Source organism: Microcebus murinus, chromosome 2 (genome assembly GCF_040939455.1).
Source record: "Microcebus murinus isolate Inina chromosome 2, M.murinus_Inina_mat1.0, whole genome shotgun sequence".
NCBI lineage: Eukaryota > Metazoa > Chordata > Mammalia > Primates > Cheirogaleidae > Microcebus > Microcebus murinus.
In genome coordinates, this window is record NC_134105.1 from 53,012,021 (window position 1) to 53,038,103 (window position 26,083).

The 26,083-nt window shown below is 41.9% G+C and overlaps 1 long non-coding RNA gene across 2 annotated transcripts in view; it reads right to left on the reverse strand.

Annotated features, from left to right (window-relative positions):
• LOC105872855 (uncharacterized) overlaps positions 1-24,469 on the reverse strand; it is a 47,105-nt gene extending 22,636 nt beyond the window's left edge. For both annotated transcript variants that reach the window (XR_012915943.1, XR_012915942.1), the window contains exon 1: positions 24,414-24,469. This is a non-coding gene — a long non-coding RNA (uncharacterized LOC105872855). The remainder of the gene's footprint in view (positions 1-24,413) is intronic.
• Between the last annotated feature and the right edge of the window lie 1,614 nt (positions 24,470-26,083).

Sequence of the window (26,083 nt, forward strand, 5' to 3'; positions counted from 1 at the left end):
CCCCGAGCCTGCCACATGTCCACTCTGCCTTGGCCCTTCCAGACACATCTTAGAGCCGTCTGATGATTTCTTGTCCATTTCTGAGCACACTTGCCACTTTCTTTCTTCCCTGCCCTCAAGTAAGCTTTATTTTATTTTATTTTTATTTTTATTTTTATTTTATTTTATTTTGAGACAGAGTCTCTCACTCTGTCACCCGGGCTAGAGTGCCGTGGCGTCAGCCTAGCTCACAGCAACCTCAAACTCCTGGGCTCAAGCAATCCTTCTGCCTCAGCCTCCCGAGTAGCTGGGACTACAGGCATGCCCCACATAAGCCTGATTTTAATGCAAAGGACTTCATTCTATTTCCACCCTTCTCCCCCAAAACACAAAACACACAGGCCCCTGGGTGCTTTACTTGTCTTAAATCTTTGATCATCTCCCAATTGCATCCCTCTCCACAACTGCCATGAATCTTCTCCTTCCTCCCTCGTTGCTCTGGTCAGCAGATGACATCGCCTCACCATGGAGAACTGGGTCATCTGCCACCCTCTCCTTGTCATAGTCCTGTGTTTTTCCTCCCTCTCTGCCCCCGCCTGTCTCCTCCCAAGCTCTACACTGTTTGCATATCCCTCAAATCTCTACATCATTCCTTTCACTCCCTTCTTCTTCTATGCATGAAAGGGAGGTTTTCAGCTTTAGCTGGGCTTCAAATCACCTAAAGAACCTTTAAAAAGTAGGGATACACCCAAAAGAATTAAAAGCAGGATCTCAGAGAAATATCTGTCAAATGAGGGATGAATGGATAAACAAAATGTGGCATATCCATTCAATGAATATTATTCAGCCTTAAAAAGGAAGGGAATTCTGACACATGCCACAAACTGGATGAACCTTAAAGACATTATGCTAAGTGAAATAGGCCAGTCACAAAAGTGCAAATTCTGTATGATCCTACTTACGTAAGGCACCTAGATTAGTCAAAGTCACAGAGACAGAAAGTAGAATGGTGGTTGCCAGCGGCTGAGGGCAGGGGAGAACGAGGAGTTATTGCTCAATGGGTACAGTGTTTCAGTTTTGCAATGTGAAAATGTTCTGTGGATGGATGACGTTTGCACAATATAAGTGTACATAATGCCACTGAACTGCATATTTAAAAATGGTTAAATTTGATGTTATATATATTTTATCACAATGTATTTATTTATTTGAGAAAGAGTCTCATTCTGTTGCCCAGGCTGGAGTGCAGTGGCGCATGGCTCACAGCAACCTCAAACGCCTGGGCTTAAGTGATCCTCCTGCCTCAGCCTCCCGGGTAGCTGGGACGACAGGCACACACACCACCATGCCCGGTTAATTTTTCTATTTTTTGTAGAGAAGGGGTCTCGCTATGCTGTCCAGGCTGGTCTCGAACTCCTGGGCTCAAGCAATCCTCCCGTCTCGGTCTCTGAATGCTCTGGGATTACAGGTATAAGCCACAGCACCCGGCCCTATCACCATTTTAAATAAATAAAAAACTTTTTTTCAAAAGTGTGGATACCCTTTTCCCAGCCCAGCTCCCCTGAATCATAATCTCCAGAGTAGTGAATGGATTTTGTTTATCCAGCGGACAGTGACTCTTCCAGGCGCTATGCTGGGGGCTGGGGACACAGGCACGAGGCACACAGCATCCCCTGTTTAAAGAGCTCCCAGCCTAGGGAAGAGAGCCGGGGCTTGGCATACAGAGGGGCAAAAGCAATGAGTGTGTGGGAGATGGGAGGGGAGCTCTCGGCCCTGGGGTCAGAAGGTGGGAGGGGGCAGCAGGGAGGCATTCCCAGAGGCAATGTGGAGTTACCCCACGCCTTACAACCCACCCCCACTTTCCCTCACACCTTGCCATTTGCCTGCCTGTTCACTCTACTAAAACATTTTTCGGTTTAAATGCCCCATCCCTTCCCACCCCAGGTATACATGCATCTTTTTTTAAGGTTTATAGTGTGGTCCCAATTGCAAAACTCTGTGGTACGTTCTAAGTGGCAGAAATAACACCGCTTGTTTCATTTTCCTTGTCCTGGGCACTCGGGAACAGCTCTTTTCTCCTACATCCTCCTCAGGTTGGGGGCGTGTGCCCAGGTTCTGGCAAATGAGGTGTGAGGAGAAGGGGTACAGGCCACCCCCTAGGCTACACCCTTAAAATAACCCCCCACGTCCCTCCCCATTCTCTCCTCCCCTTCTTTGTCATCAGTGGAAACTCCTGTGTCCTCGTAGGGACAAGCCACAAGCTAGAGGAGGGTCCTGTAGACCAGGACTGGGCTCGCTGTGAGAGAAAAATAAACTTTTATGGGGTTAAGCCACCTGAGAATTTGGGGTTTTCTGTTGCAGCTGCTGGCTTTAAATACCCTAAGAGTATTCTGTCACTTCTGTTCCTTCATTCAATCTCCTTTTTTTTTTTTTTTTTTTTTTTTTAGCACTGATCATGTGCCTGGCCTGTAGGTGTGGATGTTGTCATTACCCTTATTTTCTCTTCAGAATCCCACTGGGGATTGTCCTCCTGAAATCTGCTCTCTCTGAGTCTTGGTCACAGGGCTTTCTGCTGGCTTGCCCCTGTGTCCACGGTGTTCTGGTGTTCTTCCTTCTCCTCCTCTCCGCACTTAGGAAACAAAAGCATTTCCCAAGAGTTTGCCCTGGCTTCTCTCCCTCCCTGACGCTGCAGCCTGGGTTACAGGACAGGAAGCGGGAGGGAGTCGGTAGAAAGAGCCTGGCAGGCTCGGACATCTGGGAAAGGACAGGGAAGCAAGGACGGTAGGAAGAGCCCCAGGCTGCCTGTGCCTCTGCTGAGCTCCTGAGCAAAGAGCACTTGTTACCATGCTCAGCCGTTAGCCAGGAGCGGCCAGCGAGAGTGTCACCTCCATAGGAGTGCTGCCGAGGTGGGCCCCAGAGGGACAGCAGCTGCCAACTGTCAGCTCCTACACTCTTCCCATCCGGTCCTCGATCCGCTGGAAGGAGCTCTGCGGGTGCACGCCCAGGCTCCCACAGCCGCCCACTCGCCCTGGCTCCAGCTCCTTAGCTCCAGCGTGGCCACTAGCACTCGATATCCCGGGACAGTTAGTGTGAGACTCAGGCCATCACCGGTAAGAGCGCACTTCGTACACATGGCTCAGCTCAAACCTTGCCTTCTCTGTGAAGCCATTCTCCCCTCACCCACCCCCATCCCATAACACTTGCACACCCAGCACTGCACTTGTCAAATTCTGTTGTTTAAAAAGAAAAGTAAAAGCCTACTTTCCCCAATGGTTTGTGAGCATATTTGTAAAATATGTAAACATATTTATCTTTTTTATTTATTTATTTATTATTTCGGCATATTATGGGGGTACAGATTTTAAGGTTTCAATAAATGCCCATTCCCCCCTCCCCCCACAAGTCTGAGTCTCCAGCATGACCATCCCCCAGATGGTGCACATCTCACTCATTATATATGTATATACCTGCCCCCTCCCCCCTCCACCTGCCCAGTACCCTGTTACTGTAGTACCTATGTGTCCACTTAGGTGCTGCTCAGTTAATTACCAATTTGCTGGTGAGTATATGTGGTGCTCGTTTTTCCATTCTTGAAAACATATTTATCTTTGCACTGCTACAGCCTGATTCTATGTGAGACATACCATAGGCGCTCAGTTGTTTGTTGAATGAATTTCTGTAGATAGCGATCATGACTGGGCTAACACTGGAAAGCTTGTGAAACGAAATGAGCCGGGAGCAGGGAGTTGCGTTCAAGTTCTAACCCCGACACTTTACGAGTGCTGTGAGCTTGGGCACCTTACTTAACATGTTTCATCCTCATAGCCTTGTCTGTGAAAAAGAGCATGGCCTTAATTAAGTCCCCACTCTAAGCAAGCACTCCACACATGGTAACTCACTTAATAGGAGTCACCTGCCTACCCCAATGACAAGTTTATGGTGAAGATCAGCAAAAACCTTGGGTGGGAAAGCACTGGGCTAAAGCTAAAGCTCTGCAAGACGGGATATTATTACCACCTCTGCGCACACAAATCCCAAATCTTCAGTTCTACCCTGGCCCGTGTCCCGAGGTCCAGGCTGGCACACCGCATCAAAGACTCCCCTTACAAACTCGTAAGCAAATGTCTTATGCCAGGGTTTAGTTCCCTCCGCATCAGGCCCCCACCCATCTTTTCAGGCCTCATCTTACTCTGTTTCTCTATAAGGCAGACCCTCTGCAGTGATCAAAAAGGCCTAGTTCTGCAAGCAAGCCTGCACCTGCCCAGGCTCTGAGCTCCTGCTCACAATTGCCCTCTGCTTCGGGAAGCCTTCATCTCTCTCTGCCTACAGAAACCTTGCCATATTTATAAGCCAAACTCAGATCCCATCCCCACCACGGTGATCTCTCTTTACTCTTACTTCTACAACAGCGACTAGTAGAACTGCTAATACCACTAATACCACTATGAGTACATGTATCTACTTAAAAGACTGCCTAGGGCCAGGCCTGGTGGGTGGCTCACGCCTGTAATCCTAGCACTCCAGGAGGCTGAGGCAGGAGGATACCTTGAGCTCAGAAGTTCGGTACCAGCCTGAGCAAGAACGAGAACCCGTCTTTAATAAAAATAGAAAAATTAGCCAGGCGTCATGGCGCATGCCTATAGTCCTGGCTACTCGGGAGGCTAAGGCAAGAGATCGCTTGAGCCCAGGAGTTTGAGGTTGCTGTGAGCTAGGGTGATGTCATGGCACTCTAGCCTGGGCAACAGGGTGAGACTCTGTCTCAAAAAAAGAAAGAAAGACTCCCTAGGTTTATATGCCTTGATTCTCCCACTTACTAGTTGTCTGACCTTGAGAAAATCAATCTATCTCTCTCCATTTGAGTTTTCTCACCTGTAAAATAGGCATAAGAGCCTTCCTACCTCAGAGGGGTATGATGAAGAGCAAATGAGATAATACAGACAATCCACCTGGTCTTGTTACAGCACAGTCCCCACAATGACCCTGAGAAGGTATGTGCTGCTCTGGTCTCCATTTGACAAATGAGAAAGTGATGGTCTGCAACTTCAGATGCAGCCCTTAATTAACCAGACGGTTCCATGTGACTGGGTTAGTCTTACTGAGCACTAACTATGCTTGGGTGGTATGCTAGTCCCTTCACCTAAATGGTCTTTTTTTTATTTCTCTCAAATGATCCAGCCCCCATTTTCTACAAACAAGGAAACCGAGGCCCAGAAAGTAAAGCAACTTGCTCAAGGTCACAAATTCAGTTAGTTTCTACGGACGTCAAATTCAACTCCAAATTCTGAATGTTTACACCACACCATCTCTTTACAGTGTGTTGGTCTTACCAGTCAGATTGTAAGTAGCAGTGTCTGTACTTCTCGCTAAAGCCTGTATTTCAAAGACCACAATAAGCATTAAATAAATACATTTTGATTGATTGTTCATCCCACATTTATTGAGTGTCTACAATGGCAGACAGCAAAACAAAGCACAGGTTATAGTAGGAAACACTGTTATAGTGTATAACCCAGTGTACCTAAACACATATCTATAGCATAATCTATAACGTAGCCTAGGATAGCACAGAGAGTGGGAGCACGACAAAAGGAGCAATTGATTGATCAATTCAGTACAGATCCAACAGCACTGTGTACAAATGCCCCAAACAAAAACAACCCGAAAGAACACTCTGTTTGGCAATGGCCAACCTAGAAGCAAAACTTGTAGAAGAGGCTGCCCTTCTTGGATTGCAAAATGCTGTAAACAGATCTCTAGCAATGTTTTCGACGACAGATCCAGGGCAAGGAGACTGCCAGGAAGACAGCTGCTCCTCTGCTGACTCTTACTCATTACCTACTGACTGAGCAGTCTCCCCTCCAGACCACAGCCACAGGAGTAAATAACCCTCACCCAACAGATGCCCCGCGTTTAGCTCAAGTGGGTACTAGGTAGGAGGAAGGGGTGTTGCATACCCGGCATGGAGCACACATTCCCTGAGAGCTCTTCACAACACTCTGCAGATGGCCATGTCAAACGCCCTCCTCAAACCTCCCACCCCTCCCCACTTCCACTGATGGCCTTAACTGTACTTTACTGAGAAAGTAGAAATTTTCAGAAGGAAATTGCCTCATCTTCCCACCACTAAATGCCTCAGCTTAGTTGAATCTGTACCTATTTTTTCCTTATTCCCTCTTGTTACCATGCAGGAAAGGACCTTCCCACGACCGAAGGCCAGTCCCTCCAGTTGGCTCCAGAAGCTGTCCCCTCTGGACCTCCCAGGGACTTTGCTCCTTCTCGGTTCCCTTCTACTTCCATCATTATTCTCTCTCTAGCAAACCATTCTCATTGGTACAACATGTTCTAGCATCTCCTAATTTAAAAACAAACAAAAGTCTTGACATGACGCTCTTTCCTAGCTGCAACCTTAGTTTTCTAAGGTTGTCTGTGAATGTCCTTATTTCCTCTCCCCTATTTGCTCATTTCCCCCCTATTTTATTTTATTTTGAGACAGGGTCTTGCTGTGTCTCCCAGGATGGAGTGCAGTGGCATGATCGTAGCTCACTGCAGCCCCAAAATCCTGGGCTCAGCCTCCTAGGTAGCTAGGACTACAGGCGTGTGCCACCACACCCCCTAGCTATTTTTTTTTAAAGAGATGGGGTCTTGCTATGTTGCCCAGGCTGGTCTGAAACTCCTGGCCTCAAGTGATCCTCCCACCTTGGCCTCCCAAAGTGTTGGAACTACAGGCATGAGCTACTATGCCGTCTCCTCTATTATTTTAAATTTTAATTTAATATACAGAAAAACTACATAAAACATCACCAGTGTTCAAGATTCTTATGTGTATTCCTCAGATTCTATCTCCCTGCATTCCTTCCAATGGTAACCACTATCCTAAATTTTGTTATCATTCTCTTGCTTTTTTCTTAATCAGATTTGCCATCAAATAATTTACATGCAATAATTAACATAATTTAAAAATACAAGGCAATGAATTTTGCTGGACATATGCCATAATGTAGCCACCACCACAATCATAATCTAGAACATTTCTTTTACCACAAAAAGTTCTCTTGCCTCTTTGTAGTCAATTTCCATCCCCACCCTCAGTCAGTAGCACCCACTGATTTCTATAACTATAGTCTTGTCTTTTCTAAAATTTTATATAAATGGAATTATATAATATGTAGTCTTTTGTGTTTGATCTCTTTCAGTTAGCATAATACTTTTGAGATTTATCCATGTCGTTCTATGTATTAATAGCTCACTCCTCATGCTGAATAGTGTTGCTTTGTGTGGATAAACCACAATTTGCTTATTCACTCATCAGTTGAGGGACATTGGGTTGTTTCTAGTTTTAGGCTATTACATCTCCTAATGCTGCTTTGAACATTCAGGTACAGGTCTTTACATGAACATATGTTTTCATTTCTCTTGGGTAAATACACTCAGGGATGGTATTGTTGGATCGTTTGGAAAGTGTATGTTTAACTTTATGAGAAACTGCCAAGCTTTTTCCAAAGTGAGTGTGCCATCTTTTCATCCCCACCAGCAATGAATGAGAGTTCCAGTTGCTCCTGTCAGACTCTCTACTTTCTATATTGGTGGCATGAAGAAGAGTTAGAAAAGTTCCTCTCTACAGCAAACAAGTATAAAACTGGACAAATTATTAACAACAACCATTTTGGAGCACTGGGAAATGACCAAAGTCATGCAACAACTTGAGAAGTTCTACTCATGAAAACTCTACCCAGTCCAAATAGGAGTGAGTCTGTGGCCTTCATTATGCTGAAAACCTGGTAGGCATTCCTATGCACCTACCTGTATTGAGTTGCAAAAACCTACAGTTATATCAGCTGGAGGTAGTTGTTTTGGTTCGGGGAGGATGGCAGATCAGCTAGTATGGGGAAATTTTAAAAGTGAAAGATTCACAGAATGGCTTATATAACAGAATCTCCACGTAGATCTGGATGAATTTTAACCTGTGTGTGCATTTCAAAGAGCCCTGTGAAAATGAAAAGTCTACAGAGACTTATGATCTGCTGTATCTTTAAACGTGCTCCTCAACCCATACACAACTCAGACAGTGCAGAGTGAAAGCCTTGCTGGCTTGAGGTATCCCCGCATAACCTCTGCCAAATCACTGGCTTACGAATAAACTATGTAGGTGCAGGGGAGACCTTAGGGAGCCAACTACTTCGCCTTCAGGTGAAAAATAAAAATTAAAAATTGACCAGAGACATGAATGGCTACACACTCTGGGAGAGGCATAATTTGCAATTTTGAGTGTAGACTAGTTAGTTACCTGCTGAAACAAAAACAACAATTATGAGAATAATAAAACAGAATCCAAAATCATTAAATGTATTACTTACAGTTTCACTTTTTAACCAAGAAAATTGCTAGATAAGCAAAGAAACAGGCCGAGTGCGGTGGCTCACACCTGTAATCCTAGCACTCTGGGAGGTCGAGGCAGGAGGATCACTCAAGTTCAGGAGTTTGAAACCAGCCTGAGCAAGAGTGAGACATTGTCTCTACTAAAAATAGAAAGAAATTAACTGGCCAACTAAAAATATATAGAAAAAATTAGCCAGGCATGGTGGCGCATGCCTGTAGTCCCAGCTACCTGGGAGGCTGAGGCATGAGGATCACTTGAGCCCAGGAGTTTGAGGTTGCTGTGAGCTAGGCTGATGCCACAGCACTCTAGCCCAGGCAACAGAGCGAGACTCTGTCTCCTAAAAAAGAAAAAAGAAGAAACAGGAAAGAATGACCGATACTTACATTTAATGTGAATGAACTAAACATTCCAATCAAAAGTCAGAGATCAGCCTGGCCAACATTTGGAGACCCTGTCTGTACAAAAAATTTAAAAATTAGCCAGGTGTGGTAGTGCTCACCTATAGTCCCAAGTACTAGAGAGGCTGAGGCAGGAGGATCACTTGGGCCCAGGAGTTCTGAGGTTGCTGTGAGCTGCGACGACGCCATTGCACTCTAGCCTGGTCAACAAAGAGAGACCCTAGCTCTACTTTTTTTTGAGACAGAATCTTGCTCTCTTGCCCGGGCTAGAGTGCCATGACATTAGCCTAGTGCTAGGATTATAGGTGTGAGACACCACACCCAGCCAAGAGAGACCCTATTTCAGAAAAAAAAAAAAAAAAAAAAAAAAAAAGCCAGAGATTGTCAGACTGGATTGGAAAGCAAGACTTAATATATGATTTATATCAGAGCTGCACTTTAAATTCAAAGACACAAATCTCACCCAGTGAATCTTTCACTTTGGATAATCTCTAGAAGTTCCATTTGGGCCTTTTTCACATTTTCAAATTCTCTCCTCATTATGGCTATGTTTTCTTCTACCTTTTGAACATATAGAACATATTTATAACAGCTGTTTTAATATTTTTATCCACTAGTTTCATCATTGATACTATTCTGTGTCAATTTTCATCAATTGCTTTTTGTCTATTTGTCTATTCTGGGTCATTATTTTCCTGCTTCTTGTCATGTCTCATGTTATTTATTCATTTTCTCAGATATGGGGCATTGTGAATTTATGTTGCTGGTGGCTGGATTTTCTTATATTGTTTTAATAATATACTTTTTTCTGGCAGATAGTTAAGTTATGTCTATCACAGTTGGATCCTTTCAAGCTTGCTTTTACGCTTCGTCCACAGCAGTGTCTAGCTAGGTTTTAGGTCACAACTACGGTGTTTTACTTGTAAGGTTCCTACCTGGTGGTCCGTACATTATGAGATCTTTCTACTCTGATTTAATGGGAACAAGAGCTTTTTCCAGTCCTGTATGAGGTCTGGGAATTGTTCCATCTATTCCTTTCTGGTAGGTCTTTCCCTGATCTCAGGTCATTTCCCTGACTCAGGTATAGATAAGTACTAGGCCAAAGGTATTAAATAGATCCCTCTGCAGATGCTGGAGCTCCCTTGCATAGCTCTCTCCTCCATAGTATTCTGCCCTGTAAATTGCAGCTGCCTTGTTTCCCCAAATGCCAATCTCTGTTTCCTCCATTCAGCAAGACCACCGGACTCTGTCTGGGGTCCTGCTTTCTGTGCTACTCCATGGCACTGCTTCCAGTGGCTAAGCTGGTACAACTACAGAGCTCACCTTGTTTGCTTTCCTTCACTCAGGCGTTACAGTCCTGCTCTGCCTATTGTCCAATTTCTTTCTTTTGTTTTTTGAGACAGGGTCTCACTTTGTTGCCCAGGCTAGAGTGAATGCCATGGCATCAGCCTAGCTCACAGCAACCTCAATCTCCTGGGCTCAAGCAATCCTACTACCTCAGCCTCCCGAGTAGCTGGGACTACAGGCATGCACCACCATTTTTCTATATATATTAGCTGGCCAATTAATTTCTTTCTATTTATAGTAGAGATGAGGGTCTCACTCTTGCTCAGGCTGGTTTCAAACTCCTGACCTGGAGCAATCCCCCCGCCTCAGCCTCCCAGAGTGCTAGGATTACAGGCGTGAGCCACCACACCCGGCTAGTTCTTTTGCTTTTTAAAAATACTTTTATAGGCCGGGCATGGTGGCTCACGCCTGTAATCCTAGCACTCTGGGAGGCCCAGTCAGGAGGATGGCTCAAGGTGAGGAGTGGGAAACCAGCCTGAGTAAGAGAGACCCCGTCTCTACTAAAAATAGAAAGAAATTACTTGGCTAACTAAAAATATATAGAAAAAATTAGCCAGGCATGGTGGCACATGCCTGTAGTCCCAGCTACTCCAGAGGCTGAGGCAGGAGGATTGCTTGAGCCCAGGAGTTTGAGGTTGCTGTGAGCTAGGTTGACGCCACAGCACTCTGGCCCGGGCAACAGAGTGAAACTCTGTCTCAAAAAAATAAATAAAAATAAAAATACTTTTATAATATAATATGTATCTGCAAAAATATTTTTAAATTTGGGATATTTTAAGATTTTAAGGACACAGTAAATAATATTGTAAGATTTTTTTAATTATTTTTTTTTTCCTCCACTCAAAGTACTATTTATAAGATTCATCTTTGTTGGTCTGGATAACTACAATTCATTCATTTCCACTACTGTATAACCTTCCATTGGGTAAATATACCAAGACTTATCCTTTCTTTTGTCAATGTCTGGATATTGTTTTAGTTATGTGTTATCAGGAACAAAGGTTAGTGCTACTAGCAGTATTCTTATACATGTCTCCTAGTAGAGACATGCAAGAATTTGTTTAGGTTATGTACCATCAGTGAAATGACTGATGGTTTTAAGGGTTTTAAGGTGGACAAAATGTCCACTGTTTAAGATAATGCCCTCCTTTTCCTTTTTCAATCTACTGGGCTGCTTTCAGGCCCTCAGCTCCTTCTTTACCAGTTCAGGGGCTTTTGCACAAACCATTTCCCTTACCTGAAACACTCTGCCCACTTGTCATTGACAAAGCTTGTGCTGTGCGTTCTTTAGCTGCCAGCGGAATATCACTCCACAGAGAAGCATATTCTGACCATCCACTTGAAAGCAGGTTGCCTTCCCTTTATCCATCCTCAAAGTGCCCAGTTCATCTATGGCCTCTCTTCCTCCCTAGGCTGTAAGGCTCATGAGTGTAAGAACACTGTCTATCCTGTTGAACATTATTTATCTGGTGCTTACCTCAATGCCTGGGATGCAGTGGGCATTTAAAAAAAATGTTTCTGGATGAATGAATAAATGAATAAATAAGCAAACTAATAACAGACATTATTAAGGATATAATCCTCAGATAAAGATATTGGGGTTTGAGAATGGTTGTATAACATAGCAACAGGATACAGATAGTAGCTGAAGAAACCAGGATTTGAATATAGGGTGTGTTTTTGAAGGCTTTGGATAACACAGTTAAATTAACAGAATTTGCCAGCAGTTATAAACGTGATCTCTTTGTTAGTTTCTGTAACCCCTTCAACATCTTATTTGATGGAACTTTGGGGAACTTCTTGAGCAGAAACTAACTAAAATTCATCCATAAACTATTGGGCATCTCTTATTCTAGTATGCTCAACATGGGTATTTTATAGATTGCATCAAATCACAAAAGGGTTTCTATACAAGATCGGGAAAGGGAATACTTGGATATGTTCTATCAGTTAGACTTGGACTATACCACAGATTTAAGATTAACCTCATCTGTGCTTTAAGCATAAACTAGAATGAGGATTATGAATTCCTCTAGTGCAGGAACAATGTCCTTACATCTTGGTGCCTAGGATGTCTAGCTCAATATCTAACTCACAGTGAGAGCTCAATACCTATCAGATGAGTGAAAAGCTGCAGGAGTTAGGTCACAAGAGGGGACACCATTTCACCTTAGAGGTAAAATACTACCAATGAGTTTATATGTACATGTTTTCCATATAATGTATGAATATATACATATACATGAAGTAAAATGACATAATTGCATATTCTGAAGCCAATTTCAGAAAATAAACATTATAAGTTATACAAAAATTAAGTTATACAATAAACCAGCATATTATAGGCATGAAGAATATTAAAATCATGGAATTATTGGCAGAACTCTCCCATATAGTAGAAATAACTACAACCACATACTACATAACACACACACACACAAACACACACATCAAAAAGAATTCCAGCAAATGCAATTGTAAAAGAGACTTGAAAGCACAACTAAGATCTAAAGGATAACAACATTACACTAGTTGTTATTGCAGAAGGCTGTGTAGCATCATGGCTAAAAATAGGATCAGGAGCATCAAACCTGGGTTCAAACCCAGCTCTGTCATTTAGTACTGTAAAAACTTGGCAAGTCACAACTCTGAGCTTTAGCTTTCTCATCCGTAAAGCAAGGACAATAACACCTACTTCATACATTTATTAGGAAGGTCAGATGAGACAACAGGAAGGTTTAAACAGTCCTTGACACATGTCAAGTGCTCAGTAAATGAGAGTGTTACTATCGTCATCATTTCCATCATCATTATCATCCTCATATTGGTAATTTGAGTAGCACACTCTAATGGTCTTCTCATGGAACTAGAGATCTATCATGTCGGTGACAGTACAGAAAGTATTTTCTCTATGCACTTGCCATGGCCTCCTTTCTCTACTCAGACAATGGATCATTGTAAAGTACTTGGCCAACTGGATTGATCTGTCATGGGAACAGTTAATGCCAGATGCGCTGGCAATATAAACAACAATATTAGTGCCCATTCCAGGGGAGGAATACTGAGTCCTCGGGATTATAGATTATGGAAGATCTTGATCAACAGTTAAAACAAAAAGGACTCAGAAAAAGGTTTGAGAGTGGGAGGCATACTCTCTTACACAGTAGAGGGGAAGGAAGTTGAGTAGACCTGAGCTGAATCCTAGCTCCCTGACATTATTTGGGAGCTGGGTATCTTTGTGAGCAGTAGCTTCTTCATTTATAAAGTGGGAACATACTGGCCTATCACGATTTCTGTGAGGACTAAATAACGTAATCTCTGCTAAATTGCCTAGCAGAGCACCCAGGACAAAGTAGATAACAAAAACAACAACAACAACAAACAAACAAAGCAACAACAAAAACAGTGAGCTCCTCTTTCCTTCCCAGATTCCTTGAGTATTCTAGAGACTTAGTGAAAGGGAGTTTAAAAAATCCTTTTGGAGAATAAGGGGCAGCTGGATGAGTGGGAGAGTCTTGTTAGAAGTCTTCCTGTTTTTACAAAAGCATGAATTAAGGAAACAATAAATAATGGAGCAGCAAAGGAAGATGAATTACTGAGTGCCCTCTTTGATTTTTCTTTGATTTCTATTTCCTGTCTTCCTAACCTATCTTCTTCTTAGGGCTGCCTGTAGTCTAGATGCTTTTAGAACAAAATGTTCAGGTAACATGACCATACAAATTAAGAATTAAGTATTGGAAGCAATGATAAAGATAGCCCATTGACATCAATCTTTAGTGGCTAGGCATTTTTGTAAGGATAATAGGTTCTGTGAAGCTTCATTTCCTCTTTCAACTCACAACTATTAAGGGTCAAGTATCTATTAGGAACTGTGCTAGGTATGACTGTTAGTTCAAGTTGTTTGCATTACAAATCCTTTCCTCCTACTCCCAACCCCACAAATGTGACTGCAAACAGGAACATTTACACAAAGACAAAACTCTTTTTCATACTGATCTATGACAATTGTCAGCTTTTATAATAATAGGAAGTCAAAGGGGGGGAAATGCCAGGAGGCAACAAAGACAAAACAGACTCATAAAGAAGAGAGTAATAATTAATCCCTGCAGTTCAAATTTTAATTTTAATTTCAATATCTTCATTGATTCTTTTAATCATTTCTAGGAAGTATCTGAGAAATTGGCTTTTAGGCCAGGCACAGTGGCTCTGCCTGTAATACTAGCACTCTTGGATACTGAGGCAGGAGGATTGCTTGAGGTCAGGAGTTCAAGACCAGCCTGAGCAAGAATAATACCCTGTCTCTATTAAAAAAATAATAAATAAATTTTTTAAAAATCTATTTTCAGTCTTTTCACTTATAAAAATTTAATCAGAAATTTCAATTACTTAAATTTCCTTTTCTTTTTTTTTGGAGACAGAGTTTCACTTTGTTGCCCAGGCTAGAGTGAGTGCCATGGCATCAGCCTAGCTCACAGCAACCTCAAACTCCTGGGCTCAAGCAATCCTACTGCCTCAGCCTCCCGATTAGCTGGGATGACAGGCATGTGCCACCATGCCCGGCTAATTTTTTCTATATATATTAGTTGGCCAATTAATTTCTTTCTACTTTTAGTAGAGACGGGGTCTAGCTGTAGCTCAGACTGGTTTCGAACTCCTGACCTTGAGTGATCCACCCGCCTCTGCCTCCCAAAGTGCTAGGATTACAGGCATGAGCCACCGTGCCCGGCCTACATTTTCTTTTTGGTATATAATAAGAATTCTTAGTTTGAGTCTCTTGAGATACCTAAATTTTCTTGCATGTTGTAAATTAATCTCATACATGGACCCCATTGGATTTTCTTCCATTCAAAGTCCCTTGATGCCATCTTTCATAATTATTTTAAATTAATGTTTCCTTGCTACATTGTTTCATGCTACTCCTTTGGAATCAAGACAAAATAAATAGAAACATATGCCTTTGGCTATTACACTAATTAATTGTGTTGAGGAAACAACCTCACTTTGTGTATTCTTTCAGAAGCACAGATTCTCACAAGATTCTTGAACCATTGACAGTTAAAAGTTAATGATGACAATAACAAATGTCAATTTTATAAGGTTTTAATTTATTTTCTTAATAAGGATAATATCTGGGTATTTATTTGTAATAATAACCCAAATTTTAGAGCACTTTCCACCAAGTTACAAAGATCTATCGTAATATTAATAAAAATACGTACTAATATATTTATATCTAAAAACATTGCAGTCTCTTTCTCCTAATCATTTTCTTACTGTTTGTAATGAACAGGATAGCTGAAGGTTCAAAACGCCCCCTGTAAGTCTTCCTTTTGAGATACACCCAGCTCATTGCATGAAACAATATATCTGCATAAATTATTAACACCACTTTAATCCTCCGTTTGAAAATGCAGTGTGAAGCAGACTGTTTTCCTATGTAAGCCACACCATGGGAGCATGTTAATCACCTTTAGACACTGTTCTAACTCTTTCAGCACTTAGCACGGTGCCTCTGAGCGTGAGAGGCTCAGTTATACATGTTCTATTTGCTGGGCTCAGATCATTTGAGTGCTATTTGATGCACTAAATCATTAATAGGTGAAGTGGGTTCATAATCAGTTCAATCCAACAGGCATTTATGGAGCACCTACTATGTAACATGATCATGTCACTCCCATGCTTGAAATCTTTCAATAATTCCCTGTGGCTTTCAGGATAAAATTCAAGCTTCTCAATACAGAATATGAGGCTCCACATAATCCATCAATAATGGCACATATGTGACATGCAGGCTCCCACTCCCCTCTTCTGCTTCCACAACAAATGGAACTAATGTAGCCCATCACTCTTTCCTGCTGAGCATGCACATGGCTTCAGAATCCTTCACAACACAATGTTCCAGGCAGCCACTACCAATAGACCAGAGTGAAAATCTACTTGCTAGTCCTTCCTACCTCTTTAGCATTCTAGAACTTCCCCAAACACCATTTGCTCCATCACATAAAATTACATGTAGTTCTCTAAACATGCAAGACTTTTCCACACACGTATGTGCCTTTGCATATGTTTCCTCCCCCAGAATATTCTTCCTCTTTTTACATGTTTAGCTAACTCCTACTCATCCTGCATAATTCACATCAAGCTTCAATTTCCCAGTCTGATTCCGATGCCTTTCTTCTGTGTGCTGAAAGCACTTAGCATTTTTTTTACTGGACCATAATGGCTCATACTGGACCATAAAAGTTCTAACCACTGTACTAGGTTCGAGGAACACAAAAGAGAGTAATATATACAAACAGGTAACATTTATTCAGCACTTACTATGTGCCAGGCACTGTTCCGAGCATCTGACTTGGATTCTCTTATTCCAACCTCATTGCGCCAACCCTTCAGGGTAGATTCTATGATTATCCTCCTTTTGTTAAATAAGGAAACTAAGACGCAGAGAGGCCAAGTGATTTCTCCAGAATCACAACCAGGTAATCTCATTCCAGATTTCCCAACCATTGTGCTCCACTGCTTGGACTCTGCATGGACCCTGTCTGCAGGACCCTGTCTACTGACTTTGACCTTCCTCAAAGTCAGTAGAGGAAGATGGGCAGGTAAATGGTTAATCACCATATCTCACAGAAGGACTATGGTAGATGTATGTGCAACATAAAGGGCTAGCACAGAGGAGGAAGTGATTAATGTGGTAGGGGTGGAAGGGCAAGTGTTCAGGGACACTTTCACTAAAGAAAGTGGTATTGGTATTCAGATTATGGTATATAATGGTATACCATTATATATGGTATTCAGATTGGGCTTGAAAGACAAAGAACAGCACATAGAAATGGAGTGAAGGGAAAGAGAGGCTAGGCACAGAGATGAGCAGAAGCAATATACAGAGGAGTGACACTACATGATGTTTGGGCAGCAGGGCTGGCTACATAATTTGCAGGATCCAGTGCAAAATGAAGATGTGGAGCCCCTTGTGCATAAATTATTAAGAATTTCAAAACAGTAATCTTAGCGCTCTGGGAGACTGAGGCAAGAGGATTGCCTGAAGCCAGGAGTTCAAGACTCTCCTGAGCAAGAGTAAGACCCCATCTCTACCAAAAATAGAAAAATTAGTTGGGTGCGGTGGCATACCTGTTAGTCCCAGCTACCCAGGAGGCTGAGGCAGGAGGATTGCTTGAGCCCAGAAGTTTGAGGTTGCAATGAGCTATGATGATGCCTCTGCATTTGAGCCCAGGCAACAGAGCAAGACTCTTGTCTCACACACACACACACAAAAAAAATTTCAAAACAGAACAGAGCCTGAAAACAATCAGAGCTCTTCTAAGCTCAGGGCCCTGTGCAACAGCACAGTTTGCAAACCCATTAAGCCAGATCTATTGGGCACCATAAATGCTTCAACATTGCTAGAACAAGAAGTACCTGGAGAATAAGTACTTTATGAGGCAGGAAATGACACTGGTGAGATCAGCAGAGGCCAGATTATATGCCGTGCTAAGTAGCCTGAACTTTGTCCAATAGTTAACAAGAAGCCATAGAAGGGATCTCAGCAGTGATGCAGCCTGAGTGGATTCGTTTGCAGGAAGATACTTTGGGCAGCACCTCTGAAAGTAGACTGGAGGGTAAGAGAGGAAAACAGAGGACCAGCACAGCAGCAGTGCCCATTGTATGGGGCAGAGAGGCTTAAGTCTTGAACTTGGCCTTTGCAGTGGGGAGGTCCAAGAAAGGCAGACCTGAGAAATGAATAGGAGGCAAGGCTTGCAGGAGTTGACACTCAAGGAGCACAGGAGCTCATGAGGAAAGAGGAATGAATTAAAGGCTCGGACAAGGGTGTGGGTTTCAAGAGGAAACGTCACCATTTTGTTTCAGCCTACCAGATCAATTTATAGCAGTGCTTGATGTAATGATTTAGTGTCATTTATATCAGGAACATTCCCCATCCTGGAGAAGGCTAATGCACAAACTGCAAGAAATGAAGTCGTGCAGATTTCCATTTCTGTAACTCCCACAAGCAAAGAGGCACATGAAGAGTCTATTTATTTGTTTCTTGATCTCCTTCCAAAGACCCATGGCTTTTTGGGTCACTTGAATTTTTCCCATGAAATAGAAAGAAATGATCCTTACACCCTTCTGATGAGATTTCTCAATTACCAAACTATTCCCAGGAAGCTTCCTGAGTTCTCTTTGGTTTACTAGCATTATTTGAATGTGATATACAATATAATAAGGATAAAAATAAACACAGTGCTTTGGAGGTTAAATGTAGATACAGCAATATCAGCTCCATTTATATGAAGCGGGATCCTGGGAGGCTGACAATAGTTTACACAACTAAATTACCTCTTCTTAACCCTCTAATGGTACCTTCTTTTCAGTATTTCAAGGTTCAGTCCACGTGTGGAAACTCTCCAAATCACACTAACTTCCCTTTCACCTCTTTGCTGATAAAACTTAGGGACTAAAGTTTTAGGTACTAAAATGTCAGTATACACAAATTTAAATCGTCAAAGTATAGATCTGCTCACAACTCATAATCATCTTTGTTAAATAACAATTTTTAAAAAGGGGAACATGGCAGATTGTACTAGGGTTTATTTTTCCAGTTCCAGAGACAACTGTCACTTTTTAAACTTCACCGTTCCAGGTGGTGACAAAAAGGACAGTAGTCATGTGACAGTAGGCGAACAGCTGGGCAGCTTGGTGTAGCTGAAAGATCATGGGTTTCCAAATCAGAGGGATGAAGGTTGGTACAGGTGTGCTGTGGGACAAGTTATTTAACCTCTCTCACCTTCAGTTACCCTGGGTGTAAACTGAGGTTTACGTCTGTATCAGAAGGTTAATGGAAGACTGAGTGAGCTCGTGGGTGTGTAAAACAGTTGTCTCAATAAAGTCAGGTTTCTGGGTAACCTGTGTGTGTCTTTGGTGAGGAAAATTAAATGATACTTAATACTTTTTTAACTTTCTCCTCAATTTTAACCGGTTGCTTAGCTTTCCATGGTGAGTGGGTTTCTTTCCTTTGGGAGTAACCAAGTGGGAAGATCCTTCGTGATCTCAGCTTCAGAACATCAACAAGAAAGTAAGGCCTGAAATCAGCTCTCCTGCTGTTAGAGCCGGAGACAATACCACCAGCTCTGGGGAACTGAGAATCTTCGTCTTACAAACAACTGGGCAGCTCTTCTCATTTCTTCTTCCCACAAATTGCTTTCAGCCTTTATATTCAGTGCTTCAGTAATTTCCTTAGAAGTCTCCCCCAACTTCCCCACTTGATCAGATTCCCTGCTATAAACTTTGTAGAACTTGCTGCAATTATAATTCAACAATTAATTCTTTCATTAGTTGTTTATTTTTTTGGAGCAGGTAACAGGGTCTTGCTCTATCACTCGGGCTAGCGTGCAATGGCATCATTGTAGCTATTGTACCTGCAAACTGCTAGGTTCAAGTGATCCCCCTGCCTCAGCCTCCTGAGTAGCTAGGACTATAGATGTGCATCACCACACCCAGCTAATTTTTCCATTTTTGGTAGAGATGGGGTCTCAGTCTTGCTCAGGCTGAGTCTTGAACTCCTGGCCTCGAGCAATCCTCCTGCCTCAGCCTCCCAGAGTGCTAGGATTACAGGCGGGAGCCACTGCCCAGGCCTGTAATTAGTTGTTTCAAGGGCATCTCAATGTTAACTCTGCTGGAAATCCGTCTTGTTCTACAGACCTAGTATCTAGTGCACTCCCTTGTATGTAGTAAGTACTTAATAGCTATGTATGACTAAGTGAATGAATGGATGCTGGGCCCTTGTTAACTTATTTGGATAAACGCATATATTATTCATAGATACAAATGATTTGGGTTACTTTGCTTAATTCACATGTGTACTCTTCAAATTAAGGACTAGTCTTAACACACAAGAAATTTGCAATTGGTAATCAATATAGCACACTTACTGAATTGCTTTCGCCACAGTGGGATGGATTTGCACAGATCCAGCCACATTCTCTCCCTTAATAATATGATTGTGTCCAAAGGTATACATTTACAACCTGTGGAGACAAATGACCATCTCTCAAAGATGCCATGACCTCACAGACTGGGCAAGTGAGGAAGGGGACAGAGATGAGAGAAACACCTCCCAAATCCAGTGAGGTGGTGCCACTACGTTTGCCTATATGAGGTGAGCGTGCCTGAGAGTGACTTCTTGAGTGTAGGACTCCCAGCAATGGAGCCAACAAGTGGGTGGTGGGAAAAAGCAACTAATACTGAGAAACTACCATGTGGAAGTGCTGAATCCACTGCCATTGATACTGTCCCCCAACTGTAGTTGAAGAAACAGAGGTTCAGACATACTAATAAGTAAACTTTGCAAGGTCACAAAACTAGGATTCAAAATAAAGGCAAATGATAGGCAAAGAGTACAAAGAAAATACCAGAAAAAGGCAAAGAAGAAAATATAGGGAAATAGAGAACAATAGGATGGACCTAGTCTGCCCAGGCCTAAGGGCAGCCTCCTTTCTCCTGGAAATTACAATTGAAACAATTGGAACAACTGGCTCTGTGACCTGTCCTTATCCCCCTAGTATCCACCCCATTCCTCTTAAAAGGCAAACATTCTAGGTATGTGAGGGTTTAGGAGGTAGAAAGAAGGCATCTCTACCTGAGAGCCACAATTATCAGTAATCACCTTGGTTACTACTAAGGCTTAGGAATAAGTTCTCATATACCTGATATGAAGGTTGGTAGAAGAATGGGAAAAAGGAAGAGGAACCTAACAGAACAGGTGGTGAGCACCAAATAAAAATACTTTCAAGTCACCACCTGGCTCTGCAAATCACCACCTTTGCCCCTAAGGAATGCAAGGGACATATAGATCCATGGCTTGAACTGTGACTAACAGATGTCTGACTCTCACTACAGTCAATCTGTGAGCTTGGCCTCTTGCATAATGATCCACAAGAAAAAAATCAAGCAATTCTACCATCAACCAAGTTGTTCATGCCAGGACCTGAAGTCACTTTTTTTTTTTTTCATGTATTCATCAGAGCCAATCATTTGCCAAAGCCCAGTCCTCCCTCTGAATGTGCCTCAGGCTCACCGAGCTCCTTCTTCTTTATTCCTGCATAGTGCTCTTCTATCGGTCTCTAACCCACTGTGAATACAGGAGCAGTGAGATACCCATGAGATACCACTGTACGCTCCATTAGGTTAGGGACCGTGTCTGTCATTGTACTGTTATATCTCCAGGGCTTAGCACGATCCATGGCACATAGTAAGAATTCCATAAATATTTGTTGGAAGAGTAAATAAATATTCGTTGACTAAGTAACTGAATACATGGTATCCACATATTCAGTCCACAAGTATTGAATGAATCAGTGCCCCCTGCCAGGTAATGTGTAAGGCACTGAGGATACAGTGAACAAGATAAACAACAGTCCCTGACCTTGTAGAGCTTATAGTCTAATAAACCTTTTCATTTTTTTCTACTGGAATAAAATATCGGATCTAAGCTCTAATAAAATCGTACCTGATTATCTGGCTCTTCTCCGAGTTCTCTTGAGTGACATGATTTAACCCTTACATACTCCCTCCTAAGCACTCTCTATGTTATTTTCTCATCTCACCAACAAGGTAAGATTCTTGAAGGCAGAGAACTTTTTCAATTTGTGTGTGTCCTACACAAAATCTTCTTTTAAGAAACTGTTAAGTTTTTTCATCATAAAGTGATACATACTAATCTATGCTGATAGAAATCAGAACAATGGTTGCTTATTGGATGTGGGGATTGACTGGAAGGGGGAAGAATGGAGCTTTCTGGAGTGATAGGAATGTTATAATCTTGATTGGGGATATATCATTAATGGGATCATGTCTTAATTGGACTTTACATCTTGATTGGGTTACACAAGAATATACATTTGTGGGCTGGGCTTGGTGGCTCACACCTGTAATCCTAGCACTCAGGGAGACTGAGGAGGGAGGATTGCTTGAGGTCAGGAGTTTGAGACCAGCCTGAGCAGGAGTGAGATCCCGTCTGTACCAAAAACAGAAAAATTAGCCAGGAGTGGTGGCACATGCCAGTAGTCCCAGCTACTCAGGAGGCTGAGGCGGGAGAATCACTTGAGCCCAGGAGTTGGAGGTTGCAGTGAACTATAATTATGCCATGGCATTCTAGCCTGGGGGTCAGAGTGAGACTGTCTCAAAAAAAAAAAAAATAGATTTGTCAAAACTCATTAGACTATACCTTTATGATCTGAATGTTTACTGAAGATAAATGTTACCTCAACTAAAAATATTTTTAAAGTAACATATGTTTATTACATCAAATATCACCAAATAAAAGTAAGCAAAAATAAGAAAATAAAAAATGGCTGATAATTCTATCACTCAAAGAGGAACACTGCCTACATTTCTTTTTGACAGCTCACTCATTGGTCATCTGCTTACATTTTGAGGTATGTTCTTCCAATTTCTTTGCTTATGCTACATACACATAGAGTATAGATTAATACAGAATGTAGCACCTTTTATTTTTTTTATAACAATGTACTGAGAACATACATAAAAGTTTCTTTATAATTTCCTCGTAAAGGATTAATCTGCTAAACTGCATAAAAATCAGGATCCCAAATTTGTTTCCAAAACTTTTGGACCATATGATATTCCATCATCATCACCATCAACACTTACTGACTGTGAAATGTCATCCCTAAAGAGTTTTCTTGACCAAGGATGATCCTTAGGCTGTGGTGCTAAGATTGCTAAATCTTAACTACTAGATGATTGCTAACAGTAAATCTTTAAGCTGGTACCAGATTTACAATCAGCTTTAAGAACATTCCAGTGACTGAGTACACTAAGCATCACCTCAGAATTCATTCTTCTGTCCCCCTCAGATTATTAAGCTGTTATAAGATTCAATTTATAGCATATTATGATTATATTTATTGTTTAATTTGGGTGGATTCTAATTCAATACAGGGACCCACATAATTGTATGGCTAGACTGTTGTGATCTACATCCTCATAAAATTTGCCACAGCATGAGCTCATACACGCAAATCTCACATTTATATCAGAAATTCAAACCACATCAAACTTAAGACATAATATTTGAAGTCAGCAAAGCCACAGCCCACCTCTAATACTTCCTCAAAAATCTGTTGCTGAATCCAGTTCGCCAAGAAGCAGACACATAAGTAAATATTCCAGCGAGTCCTTTGTTAGTTTCCTGAGGGAGCTACCCAGACCTAGACAGAAGGAGAATTATTTGGAACCACCCAGAAAATTAGAAAAGCAAGGACTGGAAGCAAAGATCTGTGAGAAAGAGAAATGTCTTTAGCGTTACACTTTTGGCAAATGATAAAAGGCAGCTTTAGTGACAGCAGCCAGATGGAGATCAAATGACAACTGTGAGTTCATAATGGTCTCCAGCATTCTGGCAAGCACGGGGGCAGTAAGGGAAGTGGGAGGGGTCAGCTTTACTGGCACTACGAGCCAATCTGGTGCACATCAGCGTTATCTGACGTCAGCTAAAACCAGTTCTGAGGCACTGCCTTGGGACCAGCTGCTGCAAACCAAGAGCACCCGGCCAGCCTGCGTGCGCCCCAGCTCCCGCCCATAGCATTTACAGGACGCTGCCGGTTAATTTATGTTCCCTACCGTGGGGAGGATCCAGATGTTGAGGCTGCAGTTGCTGATTTGAAAGGAGTTCACAAATACAGGAAGCTCTCAGAGGATAAAAGAAAATGTATGGGTGTTCTACAGTGAATTTGAGAAATCCATTGTTCTGCATTAAACACACACACACACACACACATACACATCACGAGAAGGGTTGGAATAACATCCAGCCCTGTTGCTTAGCACACACAGAAATACATCATTCATGTTATCAAAACTGCCTAAAGATCTAAAGTGCACAAACGGTGAACCTCGGTTTATCTGCAGTCAGAGAGGGGGCACATACATTGGATTTATCTGTGGCTGCATTAAAATTCAGGGGAATTTTTCACAGCAGGAGGTGAGGACTGTGAAGTCCGGTACTTTGCCATCAGCAATGATGCCCCAGCTGTTGGAGAAAATGGAAATAAATACAATATTTTACTTAGTTGAAGGAATTAAGCACAAAGAAAATTAGAACAGACATTGGAAAATGGGGGAAAAAAAGAAAAAGAAATTGGAAAATGGGTGTCATATAATTCACATTCATGGTGTCCTATTATGTGCCGTGCACTGTAAGTGCCGTACATATATTATCTCATTTAATCTTCACAATAAACTTATTAGATAGCTTTTGGCAGGAAAGAGACAAAAGAGGTTAGGTGACTTACCCAAGCCTGAGTCTGCATTCTGAGCACTGCACTCCGAGGCCACGTGAACTACAGCTGTTCTAGAGGAGGATAGCATGTGGTTAAGAATGTGAGATTTGGAGCCCACAGACGCATATTTGCATCTTGGCTCAGCCACTTAGTTTTGGTCCGTTGAGCTAATAACTAGCTTAACCTCTCCAATAGGTTATAGCTTACTCAGCAATAAAATGAAGATAATAGTATCCAGCTCATAGATTATAGTGAGGGTCTAGTGATGTCCTGTAAATAAAAGTTTATCATAGTGCCAAGTATATGATAAACATTAACCAATTTGTTTTTTTTATTATTAATAAATAGGTCTAGTCAGAAAATAAGTGCCTTTAAAGAAGCCAGCAGGGGCCAGGCACGGTGGGTAGCTCATGCCTGTTATCCTAGCACTCTAGGAGGCTGAGGCAGGAGGATTGCTTGAGGTCAGGAGTTCGAGACCAGCCGGAGCAAGAAGGAGACCCTGTCTCTACTAACAATACAAAAATGAGTCTAGTGTTGTGGCACAGGCCTTTAGTCTCAGCTACTCAAGAGGCTGAGGCAGGAGGATCACTGGGAGCCCAAGGATTTGGAGGTTGCAGAGAGCTATGATGACGCCACTGAACTCTACCTAGGGCAACAGAGCAAGACTCTGTCTCAACAAAAATAAAAAAAAAGGAAGAAGAAGCCAGGAGGCTTTGAATCTGTTGTAGTGTTGAGGACAGCACAATTTCTGAATCCTCTGAAACATCTCTCGATACCAACTCACAGTTGCTCACAGATTTTATAAGAAAATCTTCTAAAGGGGTGCACATAGGTTGAAGTTGCAATCTCTGATTTTTTTGAAACTATGCTAATAAGTGTCTTAGGTTAAAAGGAAGTACTTTTTATTAATAAAAACTTAGAAAAGAATGACAGGAAGTACCCATGTCATGGATGACAAGTAAGCTGAGAAAAAGTAAAATGCAGAGCCTCATAAAAGCCCAGTGTTTAAGGGCTCCTGACGACTAGAGCCAAAGAAATTAGGATTTACACTGTGGTTAGATTTAAGGCAATATAGCTTCAGGGTCACAGATGGACTTGTTTTGATAGTTTACGTAAAAGATATAAATCCAAACTTACAAAATGGAGTAGAGGGTCCAGTTGCTAGGGATAATTAGAGACACGCCAAATTAACCAAACTTAATTCACATGGTCATTAAACAATGACCCCACCTGGTTTTCTGTCGTTTTACCATCTGTTGTAGCTATTTCTTCTCAGATGGGAGAGTTCTCACTGGCTCCCAGGTGCGACCTGTTTACTAAGACGCAGTGCCAAATCACAGTCCGTGGCATTTGGTAACCAGACAATAAATTAAGGTTAACAAGGCAAAAGTTGTAACATAACCTCAACTAGCCTACAGAAATGGAATGAAATTTTTGAAAATTGATATTAAAGCAGAGGAATATGAATGTGCTTTTATTTCTTTAGACACATTATCTGGGGACTGACTTTTTTTAAGGCCCAGAAAAATATGTTTTTGTGGTAAGGTATTTGAGGTTTCTCAGTGACTGCAGACAATTATAGAATAATTGTAGAATAACAAAACTATTAAAGTAAAAAAATGTTAGAGCTGGAAGGGTCTTGGAGAACAAACTTCACTTCCAGTTGTGACTGGCATGTGTCT